The following is a 15663-nucleotide window of genomic DNA, read 5'->3' as shown; positions in this document are numbered from 1 at the left end:
GCTCTGAACTCGTTTTTTTTTCATTTTTCTTAACGAACAATTTTTTTTTCAATTGGTTATAAAAACACGTAAACTCAGAAGATGTGGACTGTGACTGCGCCACATATCTACTCGGGAGTGGTGCTGACTGAAAACAGATGAATTGGAGCGATTCGCGCGCCATCTGTTGGTCATTCTAAGGACTTATTGAACTACCCTCGTATATCGGATGGTTCTGGAGTAACATTTACTTTGGATGACTCAACTAAATTAATTAACACCTATGAAGTTGAAGCAATAAATGTAAGCACCGTAAAATCCGTACAGCAAAATGACATTTGGTGCGAGGAACTTGATATGACAGGGAAAAAACGGGTACTTACATTATTAAATACTTACCGTCAATGCGTATCGTTCAATACAAAGGAGATAGGCAAAACCAGCGCGGCAGAATTTAAAATAAAACTAACTACCGACGTACGAATTTTTCATAGACCTTATGGACACTCTAGATCGGATCGAGAAATTATAATGGGGATAGTGACTGATCGAGTTGAAAATGACATAATACGTGAGAGCACATCTCCGTACGCGAGTCCTGTAATACTTGTTCGAAAAAAATGGGGAACCACGTATGGCTATAGATTAGAGGGGACTTAATAAAATTACTAAGCGAATTCAGTACCCTCTTCCATTAGTTGACGATCAAATAGATCAACTTTCTAAGACACGGGTTTTCACATCATTAGATTTGAAATCCGGATTTTATCAAATCCCAATCCATCCTGATTCTGTGGAAAAGACTGCATTTGTTACAGAAGATGGACAGTGGGAGTTTTTAAGAGTTGGATTTGGATTAGTTAATGCTCCTGCCGTTTTTAAAAAAAACAATAAATCAAGTTTTGAAGGGGTGTGCACTTGTTTATGTGGATGATATTCTAACTGCCACTGAAACAATAGAGGAAGACTTTAAACAACTTGAGATAGTGTTGAAGGCCCTTCGAGCAAACAATCTGACTCTTAACCTTAGGCAGCCAAGACGAAAAGACCTTTTCAAGTGAGAGCAGTTCTGCCCAATGACCGTTATGAGGTCCAAGATCTTCGGGATTTAAAGAAATCGCCAAACCAACGCAGTACTGTTGCGGTGGACAGCCTGAAGAAATGGGTCACGTTTGACGCTATTCAGTAAGCTGGTGAGTAATGCAGTGGTGATTGCATTAATTCGACCCAGTTGGATCAAGAGCTGTGTTCCGTGTAATGGAAGTATTAGTCGGATTCGACGATCCTGAAATACAATTCTTGGTCAGGATTGTAACCGACGGACGTTGGCGAGGCTAAGTCAAGGCCGAGTCTAGTATTCCTAGGTTAAGGAGCTGTCAACCTTATACTAGGTGGAATACTAGGCGGAGGTCAGGATAAGACCAGGCCAAGTCTGGTATTCCTAGGTTGAGAACTGGTCAAACTCATAATGGGTTGGAATACTGGGCGGAGGTCAGGACCAGGGTTAATAACCAGTTATGCTAAGTTTTGGGTAAGCTGAGTATCCTCAGAATGGCCCATACGTAGTTTGAATTTAATTTTTTATGTTTCTATTCATTTACTTTCTAATCTACATTTTTTGGGTCTTAGCTGTGAGTTAGCAGATACTTTCGAAGGAACTGATCACTCCTGCAGAGGGATCTCAAACTAACGTACAGCTTTACACTTCCTTAGTATAATTTTGTGAAAAATAATAAAGTGTAAATGTTCTGCATTATAGAATTCATCACTGGAATAAAAAGGTCGATGACGACCTAGCGGTCAGCTTGGCCGAATGTAGAGGAAAGTTATAGTTCTAACAAAGAGGGCATTCAGGAGAGCCAGACCATGTTATATCCCACAAGTATAACGTTCTGTAAACATCCGCCTAAAACGCAGATCGCTCAAGTGGTCTGGAATCTATGACGATGCTGGGCTGGAGCTGGGCCGAGGTTGGCTAAATCGTCGGGTACATAGGTCCCCTCGAGAAGGGCAGTTGGATTGGGACCGCAGTCGAGTCCACATCATAAAGACTACTCAATTTTAGAGCTTTGTAAAATTATATAAATTCCTATCATATGTTAATAAATATTCATAATTGAATTTAATATCAAAAGTCACGCAATATTGTTACTTGTACCACAATATATATATTTCTTTAGTATGTACCGTAGAAATTTCAAGTTTTTATGATGTGTTATCAGATAAAGTTAAAGCATTTAATGTCACTAGAAAAATTTAACAGTTTACTTGGGCTATGACTGATATTTCCAAAGGTATGTTTTAATAATTTAAGCTGTTTTGATGGCTCTCCAGCCGAGCGATGGATGTATTTTTTCAAAGGTGTTTTGAATTAGAATGACGGTCCTAAAGAACCAGTACAGCAGCAAGTTTGTGTTCAGCATCATAAGAAGAAATCTCTAAAAATTAAAAAGTCAGTGGTATCAGTAACTGGTCAAGTTACATCAGCTAATTTGAGAAAAAACTCAAGGGCTGCAGTTGCCAAAAAATTTTAATACAGACTATGAATTTTATTTTAAAAACTTCCTTACATTGAAGTTAAAATGCAAATAGTATAATAAGTAATTTTGGTTTGTTTTGTTAATTTAACGATTTATTAGCTGTTATATCAGTCGTGATAATATTTTCATATTATAAAATATGCAATGTGTAATAAAAACACTATATGTCAAAAATAATGTAAACAAATCACAATAAACTTATTTTTTAAATAAAACTAATGTATTTTGATAATAAATTATTATTCCTAACTTATTTATTTGTTTCTTATCGCATTTTATACTCTATAAGCTGTTTCGAGTCTTTTTTATAATAATGGTCAGTTCCGTCCCCTACCAAGATCACAAAATGTTTGTTTCTTTTAAATCTAATAGGAATACTTTGTAGTGAATTCGTTTGAGATACTTCTTTTGAATTTTATAATGAGTGAAAAAAAAATTGTAGCACTAATGATAAGGCAATTTAGAAAAAATAGTAAATTAAAGCTGATTTGGGGAAGCTTTGTCAGAATCACCCATATACATTCATGTGTACGGTTGTATGTGTGATTAATCTGTTTTTTCTCCAATCGTGTTCATTCGTGAATATGCGGTCTCCCAAATGAAATTATTTATAGAATGTTTTTCACATTCACAATCAGTTATTGATTCTTGAAAACGTATTTTTGATGTACTACAACATATAAAAAAATTATTGAAATCGGTGAATTCGGGTTAAGGGGGCTTCTGAGAGTGATTGTCTCTCACCCAGTATGGATTATCTCCTGACCAGTATCTGCAGTTATGTCTATTTAAATTATTATTTAGTTGAAAAGATGCCTCGTCAGAGAAGACGATATTATCGAGTAACTCGGCATCATCAGTAACGAAAAATTCAGTAAAAGAAAAGAAGGAACCCGCAAAATTTACATTAAAACCCGACCCCTGTCAAAAATGCAGTTGTCATGCGGGGTTCTTCTTTTCTTTTACTGAATTTTTCGTTACCCGCAGTTATTTAAAATGGCAGAGCTGTCTGAAACAGAACGTATAACTTTATTAATGATGCGAGGATGGGGGATCAGCAAAGAAGCTGCAAATCAGTACAGCGAATATTTAATGAAAATTTTCGAGCCCAAAATAACGGAATCTCTAAAAGTACTATAACAGGTACTATTCAACGCTTTAATGATACTGTTAGTATTAAAGACCGTCCAAAATCTGGAAGATCTATGAAGGCAAAAAAAGAAAATGTATCATTAGAGGTTTTGCAGTAATTTGTTAAATATCCTCATATTTCTATCAATCGTATTTTTTAGGAAAATGAAATAAGCTTCGTATTCTTTCATAATATTTCAAAATTAAATAAAAGGCATGCTTTTAAAACTTCTTCATTTCAAGAGCTATCTGAGGATGACTTCGATAGACGCCTGGAGTTATTTGAGGCTCTAATGCAACTGATTATTGATGATCCCAAGTTATTCGATAATATCGTCTTCTCTAAAGAGGCATCTTCTCAACTAAATGATAATATAAATAGACATAACTGCAGATACTGGTCAGGAGATAATCCACACTGAGTGAGAGATAATCACACTCAGTACCCACAAAAACTTAATGGGTGGGCAGGTATTTTCAGAGGCCAACCAGTAGCTGCCACTTACGGAACCAAACTTCAGGAAACAATTGTTCCAGCTATTCAACGATTGGCTAACGGAAGTTTAGAAGACGTTTCCTTCCAGCAAGATGAGGCTCGTCCACATTACAGTCTTCATCTCCGTGAATATCAGAGTGAAATTCTCCAAGACAGATGGATTGGGCGAAGGGGTCGAATTGAGTGGCCAGCACGATTACCAGATTTAAATCCATTAGATTTTATGCTGTTGGGTTATCTAGAGAGTAAAGTTTACGTCACTAAACCTACTGAGTTGGAAGATTTACGTCGCAGAATATAACAGGAGATGTAGATGATACCACCGGAAATGTACCGTAACGCAGTTAGAGGGGTACATAACTGATTGGGACGTTCCTAACCTGTGCATGATGAGCAATTTGAACATTTGCTGTAAACTGGTCACATACTCTCTTTTTTTTGTAATGTGACCTACTATGAATCTTGCCTTAGCTGGCTGGATCCACATACAAACTTTTGTTTGTGGTCTGATGAGACCATCTCGTAATAGCGGGCCTGATCCACATTGGGTTTTTTTTTGTAGACTGACGAGACCTACAATGGATCTCGCCTTAGTCAACCGAAAAATGGAATCCACTAAAATCAGTCTTTTTTCGTAACCTTGCTTCTAAGTTATTCAGAACGAACCTAAGTGCAAAGATTCCGAGGCGAATCGTTCTTTTGAACGATCAGAAAGATCACAAAGGTCTTATTTTTTGTCTTGGTGACACAATAGGAAAATTTATTGAGCATTACATTATTTTTGTAATCCAGTGATTAGTTTTTCGCAAGTTTATAATTTTACCTTGATAATCTCAGATAATTAAGAAAAAGAAAACGCTAGTTTCAGAATCTTAAATCGTCGCGTTATTTTGCAAGACAATTTGTAATAAAAAAGTTTCTTTTGAACCAAGCAAATAAGTGTAGAGTTTTCCACTGAAATGGTTAAATTTCTAAGTTAAGAAAATAAATTTCCTACAGAACATTAAATTTTAGATACGAAAATATGAATTTATAACTAAAAAGTAGATTTTTAACTTGATAGTTGATCTCTTAAACAAAACATATATTCTTTGAACAAGATTGTTGTTTTTAACGTAACTAGAAAAAAATGTAAATAAAAAAGATAAATATCCAACCCAAGGGACGAATTAACATCCATCAAGAGGAAGGATAAAAAAAATTGGAATTTTCAAAGGAAAAAAAAATGAATTTGTAAACAAAAAATTGAATAGATTACCAAAGAAAATAAGAGATTTTTCATACAAAAACCCAATAACCGAAAAATTCATCTCAGAAGTATCTAAATAGGACTTTTTAATATTATTTCTTAAGCTTGGGCTTAGATGTACCACGTAATCCTCTCAATTCAAATGGTTTATACTCAGGAAAAGTGTGTCTGTCAATTTCAAGTATCCGATGAAGATTTTTGTATAGGATAAGTCGAATAAATCTGAGTTGATGAAGTGGAAATCCTAGTATGAGTGCAGAAAGACACCAGCCAGGAGGAGACCTGGACCTGGCACGAAGAGATGTCTCAGCAGCAGGCAGAATTCTTTCTAGAGAACGTCTGATAGGAGAATGAGAAGGTTCGCGACGAGGAAGGCTAGAAATGAGGTCGCCATTAGGTAAACAGTCAAACTATGAAATTAAATCTGCAAGAAGTGATATACACCGCAGATGTATAAAAGACGTGAGGGCTGGGAATTCGGAACTTTCGTAATTGTAACTTGAAATTTTCTGAATTAAGAGATAATTCTAACAGATCGGAATTCCCAACACTCACCGCGACGTGCTTTGTTTGTCCCAATCGTAAAGAAAAAAAAAAAAAAAAATAGGGCCTAGCCGTTTTGCTGGTTCCATTAACAGACTTTAAACAAGGAAAGTTTTCCAATGGAGCATCACCCATCAGTGTTTTCAGGAAGAGAGTTTTTCTTCAATTGTATTTAGGTTTCTCATTTTTCGCAATCAACATATGGCAAGTTAAACGGTCCCCCATGCGACATTCCGATTGTTTCGCGCGCCTACGGAAGGCTCAGCGCGCTTTTAATACTATTATACCTTTTATAATTACTTTATCATTACATTTTTATGCCTACATTAATACTAGATTTTGCATTGCCAATTTTGATTACCAATATTATTTTACTATCATGCTATAAATTTCGGTGTGCATGTATATGTATGTAAGTATGTATGAGCGTGTATATATAGGTTGACGTATAATTAGACTATCATTTATGCGTCATATACTTTAAATATACATAATTAATATCTTATTTAGAACGATGCACGTGTTTCAGTAGGGATATAGAAGGGTGAATCTTAGGTTAAAACAAGCACTGTAATGCCGGTGCAAGAGAGAGAAAAAGAGAGACTGATCGCGCGCGTACGAAATAACCAGCCAACCGTGCACTTCAAGAGATAACTCGCGCGCGTGCAAAAAATTCATCCAACCCACACAATCCTAGAAACAGCGCGCCAACCCCCGACAAGCGGTTCCTCGATTGAACCGTCACCGATCTTTCTTATACATATCACCTATATTTCAAACCATCTGCTCTTTTAAGAGCAAACTTATTCTGACGAGGAATAACCTTTCAAGATTTTATTGTCAAACGTATCCATCCTCTTCAGCGGACTGGTAACGATCTTGCGGGTCGTCCGACAAGCAGTGCCCGGTGGGCGGTTACCACGTCCGAACAAGAGTACGGTATCATTCAAAGGGGGCCTGCAGGTCGTTTTAGCCAGCAGTGCCTGGGGATCTTTTTGTATGGGACGGAATTTCTGGAAGAGGAAACGAGATCGAAAGTTCTGGGGACGACCAGAACAAACTCGTCGGCAGGAGCCGACAAGGAGGCAGCTATCTGACTGTCAACAGGAGTTGGCAGTCTCCAATCCCGCTGGTCAACCGAAGTTGATCAGCCAAAACACGAGAGACAAGCAGGAGCTTCCTCACTCGCCGACGCTACCGGACAACCATCGACGTCCAGTCATCACTCCGCCCGCTGTCCACAGAATTCATAAAGGGCCCAACACAGCGCCCGGTCGTCGTGCAGCAGGTGCTAGGCTTACGACGTCGAATACGGGACAAACACGGCCCCGGCAGGAGGACCCTGATACCTTGCAACCCGGCGCACGATCGGTCTCTAGTACTGACCTTCGACCCCGGTTGTGTATTACTATTCGAGCCCGTGGGGCCGATTCCAGATCGTACAAACCCAGCAAACCCGGAAGAGTCTAGAAGATTTAGAAATCAGCCGAGAGGACGACCGACAACAGCGATATCGACATCAACGGGACCACTTCCGACACCTAGTTCGGATTGCCGCTTGTGGTACCCAATTGCTGACGGCCGACGAGATTAACCCAAACGAGGGTTTCTACTACTAACCGAAACACGCATTGAAGACAGTGATATTCCCAACCACACTACCCGAGGTGGACTATCGTTATAAGCAGAGAGCGTTCTAACTAAAAGGGTTTGTGCATAATTAGGGATTCTCATGGAAAAGGGAATAAGTGCATCACCGAATACCTGGCAGTTGTTCTTGCAGAACAAAGGGAAGCGAACCCTACTCCCTCCACCACATAGTCAACGTGGAGTACCGAAGGGTATGAGGGATTTGGATACGTAGCTGCAACGCACACAAGGATATGTGTATCTGACGCCCGTAAGCAACCATAGCTATAAAAAAAGACCTCGGGCAAATGAATTAACGAGCAACTGAACTAAACAGCAACCACCGGCCCTTTTGAGGGCCACCAAGAACGTAACGGAGGAAGGCTTCTTTTCGGATTACTGGATCAGCTACAAAACGAGTACTTCAGTGAATGATTTTCCCGCAATCCCGAGAGGTGTGAACGTTTTAGCGGGAATCAGAAGAAAAAAGATTACATTTTTAAAAGTAAGTTGGTATATGATGAACTCCTTGTAGCAAAATCGAGAAGCAAGACTGTAATTGCATTGATGAAAGCATTTGAAATTGTAATGCTTCCCACTGGGGTTCCTGATTACATATTTCTTTTAAATATTTATTCATATTAAATATTTTTAAATTTTTTCTCATGCAACTATAAGAATTAAAAAAACCTTCTGACCAAAAAATAAATTCGCTCTCATTTTCCGGCTATTTCTCGGTTTGAAGTAAATTTCATAACGAATTATTAATTACTCAGCATTAAATCATTTCTATAATGCAGTGGTAACTTGTTCCCCGCCCGTTCCTAATAAATTAAATTCAATTGTTAATTCCCTCGCTTTAAATACGAAATTGAAAAGAAGTTCAAAGTTTCAGAAAAATCGTAGCTTTCTTGCTGTATTCTAAGAGAAAATTGATAAGAAAATATTTACTAAAACAATCTATGTAAACTTCTTATTATCAGTAGAAATTAGTATTTTGTATCACGTCTGTGACATCTCTCTTCTGTGTCATGTCACATCTGCGACATCTACCTAGCGGCTTCTAACCGTGCGGTATTTCTCACACTGAAATTGACATTTTAGCGGCAACTGTCACGAGTGGCGAGATTTCCAGCGGCATCTATCTTCCAAGACAATTTTCTAAGTATTTCTAAAGATGGCAAAACTGCGGCTAGTCTTTCCAGCAACATCTCTCGCCCATGAAAATTCTCCAACAATTTTTTTCAAGATGACAAAGCATCGGCAAGTCTCCCCTGCGGTATCTTTCACCCAAGACAATTTTTTAAGTAGTTCAAAAGATGTAAAACTGCGGCAAGTGCTCTTAGCGGCATCTATCGCCCAAGAAAAATTTCTAAATTGTTCCGAAGATGGCTACACTGCGAAAAGTCTCCCCCCCCCCCCAGCAGCATGTCTGGCCCAAGAAAAAGGTCTAAGTAATTGTAAAGATGGCAAACTGCTGCAAGTCTCCCCAGACGTATCTATCGCCCAGAAGAAAATTTCTATGTAGTTCCTGCGATGGCTGCACTTCAGCAAGTCTCCCCAGTGGCATTCCCCGTCGAAAAAAATTTTTTAGTCTATGTAAAGATAGAAAACTGCGGCAGGTCTCCCCAGCAACATATCTCGTTCAAGAAATTTCTATGGATATTACTAAAGTTAACAAAACCGTGAGCCTTCCCGGTGTCATCTTGTGCCCAAGAAAATGTTCTAAGTAGCTCTAAATATAGTTCAGTAAATAGTGCCAATACTCAAAAAATATTTAAATAGCAAGTCAACAACGCCCGTACCAAATTGTGCCAATATACAATAGAATTAAGTATTTTTACACCTTTGCTAATATTAAAAAAATATAAATTACATTGATTGTTTTAAATCGTTTTTAAATTTATTAACTTAATTTCTTGCTACAAAAGACAGCGAAGCAATCGCAATCTGGAACTATTTTTTTCGTACCCTAAACAATAATATTTTAATCGTTAGGTCAAGTTTCCTCCCATATCTTTTAATTCATTCCATTACAATCTGCAATTTATTAAATTGCAAATGCATAGGGGCGCACTTGTGCATTATGGTAACCCTAACCGAGAATAACTCAATAAATTTGTTTGTCATGAAGTTTTTAAAATCGAGTATTTTAACCGATTAAAAAAAATTCTTTTTCAAAATTGATCTATGTTTTATAAATAAAATCAAGAAGTGTTCAAGGTTTTTGGTACAGGTAAAGTGATTTATTTATTTTTAAAGGAACATCATTTTTTCAATTTCCATTAGTTTACAATGTAGCTTTCCAATTTCTCAAAATTACAAATCTCCATTTAGACATTTCTAATTAACTTCAATCGGTCATTTTTTTACGGTGGATATCACTTTTCCAGTCTTGGGCTTCGTAAATTCCGACCTGCTTCGCCTCTGCCGTATCTTATATGGTACTCTCCGGGACCCACTGTCTCGTCATACCTCTAGAAGCTCGTTTCACCTCTTCTTGACAAGGACCTTCTTTGGATTTCGGGATAACTTCCATCTTTTGAACACTTGGGACACTTGGGCATTTTTACAGTAAAAACAAGGTGTTAATGAAGTACCAATATTAGGATACCATATACCTGCAACAAAAATTACCCGTGCGGTGTGAATGTTGCACCGTAATGTAGGGTACCGTATCGATTAACTGTACCTATTTACTTTGCGTGTGACGTTTCCGCTTTAAGGGATACAAAATGAAAAATGTAATTCTCGTTTGCTTATTTTAAGTCATGGCCATTGAATTTTAGAAGGTGCGTTGTTGACGCATCGTAAAATTGAGCCATTATGTATTTACGATTAGGTGGGGATATCCAAGATATCTGCACGCTGAGGAGCAAATAGTAATACCAAATACATGGGACCAAAAATTATTTTTATAATAACATGGAAAATAATTATTTTTTACGATAAGAGTATTAAGATATTATTTTTATTTTTCAAAAGCTATTAAATTGAATGATAAATTGATTTTGCTAGTAATTAAACAATGTTTTTCTAAGTTATTAACTAAATTTATGTTTTATCCTCTAGGATTTGTATTATTGTTTGGCCCTCATTGTGCAGCCATCTTGTCAGCAGACATCATAACTTCAAATACTTAATATTAGAAAGTTTAGATCATATACACCTGGAAGGAACCAGACAATGGCGGAATTAATGGCAACATGAGAAAGAGATAGACTATGAGTTAGCAGGAAATAACAACCAGAGAGACTGAAATGGAAATAAGAATTCGATCGTACATATTAGAGAGGCTATATCAATAGAGTTTTCTTTTAACTATATAAAATTGGAATTTATACAACGTTTCTCATAAATGGAATGAGATACGCCAAAAAGACATTATTTTTAATTCAACATGAAAATTGTACATTAGTAAATTAGTTTTAATTATGAATGAGTATAATAGGAAAATTAATTAATTTAAAAAACTGTTAATAATTTGAAGACAAATTTACAAAGAGAGAGTCAGGTTAGCGGCGGCCAACTACTGTAAATAACTGCCTGCAGATAGTCTCAAACCAGCGAGTCTATTTTTCCTGAGAATACTTCTCGTCGTGCAGACATCTTATCCATTCAAAATTTAAGTAATAAAGTTTAATATAATAATATTTTTTGAACAGTATTAAAGGGGTGATTGTAACAATATAGATTTTGGGGTCCTACAGCCCTCAAAACATATACGGTTAGTTACACAGGGTTCACCTCGAAAGCTAGTATCGACTAGTTAGCTATCGATTCCATATATCGATTGATCGATATGTGTTCAAATTAAAATTAAAATTTGAAGTTTAACTAATAACCATAACTCAGAAATTATAGAATAAGAACAATTTAGAAGAAATATTCATTATTTTAATACTCTCTCTCTCTGCCCTGAAATAATAGAAAGAATAAGAATTACAGATTAATTCGATAACAGGGAAATACTTATAGACTACGACGCAATAGGAACAGGTTAGATTCTTAGCATTCCTAAAGATGAGTCACAGAGCTATTTTTAATATCAAAACGTGCCTTAGAACGAATTTTGACAGGAAATGGTATTATAAACATTCGGTCACAGTTTGAACTTTGTACCGAAATTGTTTGGATATGTCAAACAACGAACTGGTCATATTGCGTTGTAAATATAATAGGCGGAGGCATGCGACCTAATTTCTTATTTGTAAACTGACTATCAAATTCAATGACGTCAGCGATTTGATTGGCTGAAAAGGGAAAGTGGGAGATTTCTCCGCCCCAAACAGAGTTTATAAAAACGCGCGCACAACGGAAAAACGCCAGATTTTGCATCTACGAAACCGCATATTTAATACTAAACCTGCGACACTTTATAGTGTATAAATGATTTTTTTTTGGATTTAGAAACTTTGTATTGTGTTCGAATTTAGTTACTTCATTTGAATTGTTGTTAAATAATAAACTATTATAAATAAGATCAATTGTTAAACGCGAAACGGGACGCCGCAATATAAACAATTATAAACAATTGTAATTTGTGACTTCTGAGACAGTGATGGTGGAAATGCATCTTTAATAAATTGTGAATCATCAACTGTTAAATTAAGTGTCTTTATTTCAAATAAATTCCTTTGAATGGTTTTCGTTTCAACGAGTCAATGGCGACAACGATCCCGTTCAGATGTCCAATCATAGAGCAGTGAATTGTCGATAGAAAACCTAAGTGAAATTTGGGCATTACAGTAATCTTATTTGTTAGCATTAACGGAGTTCGCAGACATGTAAGTACGTACAATTTTCAATGTTTGATGAGCAATCATAACCTTAAAACTTTTCTACTTTGCCATTTATAAGCAACACGCTACAAATTTTAATTAAGTATCGGTGACGAGAGTTGCTCAATTGTGACTGGTAACGTGTCATACTTTGATGCTTATGCTTACTTGCTAATTCAACGCCCACATAAAATTGTAGGTACTTACATTGTCAGAGCCCCGTCAGCTTTCCTTGGCAAACTTTAACGACTCCCAAAAACACTGTAGATCAAGGTTGGACCTAACAACACCCAGGACCCACCTTGTATCACCAAAAAGGATGACTTTCTAACAAAACTGTTAAATTCTTTTGCGAATAGTTGCATTTTTATAAAAAATTATGAATATTATTCTAAAGCGAAAAAAATTTTTATTACAAAACAAGTTTATTTTTCATCCAAAAAATAGTACTGTTAACTCAGTGAATTCTCTTATTAAATTTATTCTCCTTGTTTAGAAATTCTTCTTTTTAGTTAAAAATGTAAGTATTCGAATTAAATAATAATAATTTTAGTCAAAAATTCATTTTTCAGGTTTAAAATAAATTTACTTGGCTGAAAGTTCAACTCTTTTGTTATAAATTATTATATGGAAAAATAAGCTGTTTGATTGAAAACTTGTTTTTTTTTTCTTTGGATAAAAAAGGATTTTTTCGCAAAAAAAATTAGGCTTTGATCCAAAAAAGATTTCAGTTAACTCAGTAACATCAAAAATTAAATTTATTTAACAAAAAAATTGATTTTTTAATCAAAAATGACCAATTTTTTCAACCAAAAACGAGAAATTTTTAACAGTATAGTTCAATTCTCTTCCAAATAGTTGAATATTTATCCAAAAAATATCAATTTTGTACTAAAACAGATGAATTTGTAATCAAAAACAAATTTTTTGCAAGGGCAACTTTCATTCAGAAAATATTTCGTTTTATTTTTCGACACCAAAATATAAATTTTAAACAAAAGGTAAATTTTTTACAAAATATTTAAGTTTTCAAGAAAATAGTATAAAATAGCTTAATTTATAACCAAACAGTTTCATTTTCATCAAAAAAAGATTTAATTCCTGCTAAAGAATGTAAACTTAAAAATAAAAAGACAAACTTTCAAAAAAAGAGTCTAATTTTCAAACGGAAAGTTAACAAAAAAATGCAATTTTCTATTAGTTAAAATAAATTTTGGGCTTCTCATAAATTCTTAGAGAATTTATTTCTCGGTAATATTCTCATTCTCGGTACCGTTCTCAAAGTAATATGACCGGCTCAGATGCAACACCAACTCTGCCATAACCGCGAAAATTGAATGGCATATTATTCTTGAATGTCACATGAACTTACTATTTTCTATTTTATATCTTAAAATGAGGGATTAATAATATAAGAACTGGTAAAGGTATCACATAATTGTTGCTTATTGCAAAAAATGGAATTTTTGTATTGCACAATACAGATTGCTTAACATTAATAATTACAGTAAAGTTTCACACATGTATTTTATAAACAACGTAATACTTATCCAATAAATTAATTGTACCTTTTTCGCCTTATATCTGTTCTCGGAGTCGGCCCATTCTCTTGGAGATCCTAAAAATATATCATTAATAAATGACTATTAATTTTTATTTTGGATTTACTGTAAGATTCCAAAAATTACAAAATGCGATACAATTTATTAAAAAATTAGTATTTTGGCTTTAACTTTCAAATAATTTGTTTTTGGTTAAAGTTCAATCATTTTTGTTGAAAATTGAACCAGTAGTTTAAAAGTCCATTATTTTGTTGGTAATTCAATTATTTTCATTATTCATTATTATTATTATTATTTATGAATTTTGTGATTTTGGTTAGAAAATTCATTATTTCTGTTAGAAAAATCATCTTTCTTGATTGAAAGAGAACTTTCAATTTGAAAATTGAACTTTTCAGGTTTAAAATTTTCTTGTCATTTAAGAAATGTCAATATGCCACTAATATATTACTATTACATTGCTATAAGGTTTCAAAAATTACAAAATGCGATACGAATTATTAAAAAATTAGTATTTTCGGCTTTAAATTTCAAATAATTTTTTTGTTAAAGTTCAATCACTTTTGTTGAAAAATTCATCAATTTGGTTGAAAATTCCACCAACAGTAAAACAGTCAATTATTTTGTTGAAAATTCAATTATTTTCATTATTCACTATTATTATTTATGAATTTTATTATTTTGGTTAGAAAAGTTCCAATTTCTGTTGAGAAAGTCATCTTTCTTGGTTGAAAGAGAACTTTTTAGTGGAAAATTGAACTTTTTTGACTGAAAATGTTATTGTCATTTAAAAAATTTCAATATACAATTAACATATTACTATTATATTGCTATAAGGTTTCAAAAATTACAAAACATGACACACATTATTAAAAAATGGTCAGTTCCGGCAGATTAGTTATTATGTTTATTTGTAAGTCCAAAGTTTTCGGCCAAAAATATTGTGTAGTTTAGAAGTAACGCTCAAGTGAATTGTAACACACATAACCTAGAAATATACACGCACGCTGTTAGCAATAACAAAAATTTGTTGATAGAAAAACACAAAAAAAAGTGTGTGGGGACGTCCGTTAGCATGTTCGCTATCATTTTCCAAATTTTTAAGACAAAATATTTATTATTCTAGAAAGAAAGCCGCGGTAACCTAAAACTGGTAAAATCGACAATGTTCTAAGTATCACATGCCCTTAAGTACACATTCATGATAATACTCACCTTCTTCAGGCTATGCGGCACTTCTTTTGCTTTCTACGATTGTTCGGATCGCATTTTTCTGCAGCAGAACTCTCAGATTTGTCTTCAAAATGTACTTCTTGTCAAAATGTTTGGAACAGATCCTAGAATTAATTTTTAACTCTCCATCGACTGCCACAGCAAATCGGGTTCACTTTGCGCGACTGGAAAATATTAATTACCGTAATTAGTTGCAAGTGCTTATTGTTTTTATGTTACTTTCACCGTGTAAGTATATTCACTTACTGCACGTTCTCAGCAAGTTAGCCATAAACTAAATGTACATAGAAATCGGACTGACAGGCCAAATTTACCGTAATATTGTTGCAACCCAGTCAGAGAGGCGCTGCAAACTCATAAAAGTCGAGAAAGGAAAAATACTTCTTTGTGCATCATTTGTAATAGTGTAATTCACAATACTGCAGACTCTAGAATTCTGGATAATTTTTCAGAGTTTTATGGTTATCGATTAGTGGTATATTAGTTATTTTATTTTATTTGTCTCGTAAATCTCGTATCA

The 15663-nt window shown here is 34.8% G+C and overlaps 1 long non-coding RNA gene and 1 pseudogene across 1 annotated transcript; one reads left to right on the top strand and one right to left on the bottom strand.

The window, feature by feature from the left end:
• LOC117177841 overlaps positions 1-4447 on the top strand; it is a 7432-nt pseudogene extending 2985 nt beyond the window's left edge.
• A 5426-nt stretch (positions 4448-9873) lies between these two features.
• On the bottom strand, positions 9874-15351 carry LOC117178986. The gene is made up of 3 exons (XR_004467844.1): positions 15126-15351; positions 13917-13966; positions 9874-10188 (listed from the first exon to the last, which is right to left on the bottom strand). It is a non-coding gene; the product is annotated as an uncharacterized LOC117178986 (long non-coding RNA).
• Between the last annotated feature and the right edge of the window lie 312 nt (positions 15352-15663).

Source organism: Belonocnema kinseyi, chromosome 8, assembly GCF_010883055.1.
Source record: "Belonocnema kinseyi isolate 2016_QV_RU_SX_M_011 chromosome 8, B_treatae_v1, whole genome shotgun sequence".
NCBI classification, from domain to species: domain Eukaryota; kingdom Metazoa; phylum Arthropoda; class Insecta; order Hymenoptera; family Cynipidae; genus Belonocnema; species Belonocnema kinseyi.
Note: the sequence above shows the minus strand (reverse complement) of the source record. Positions and strands in the feature narration are given on the sequence as shown.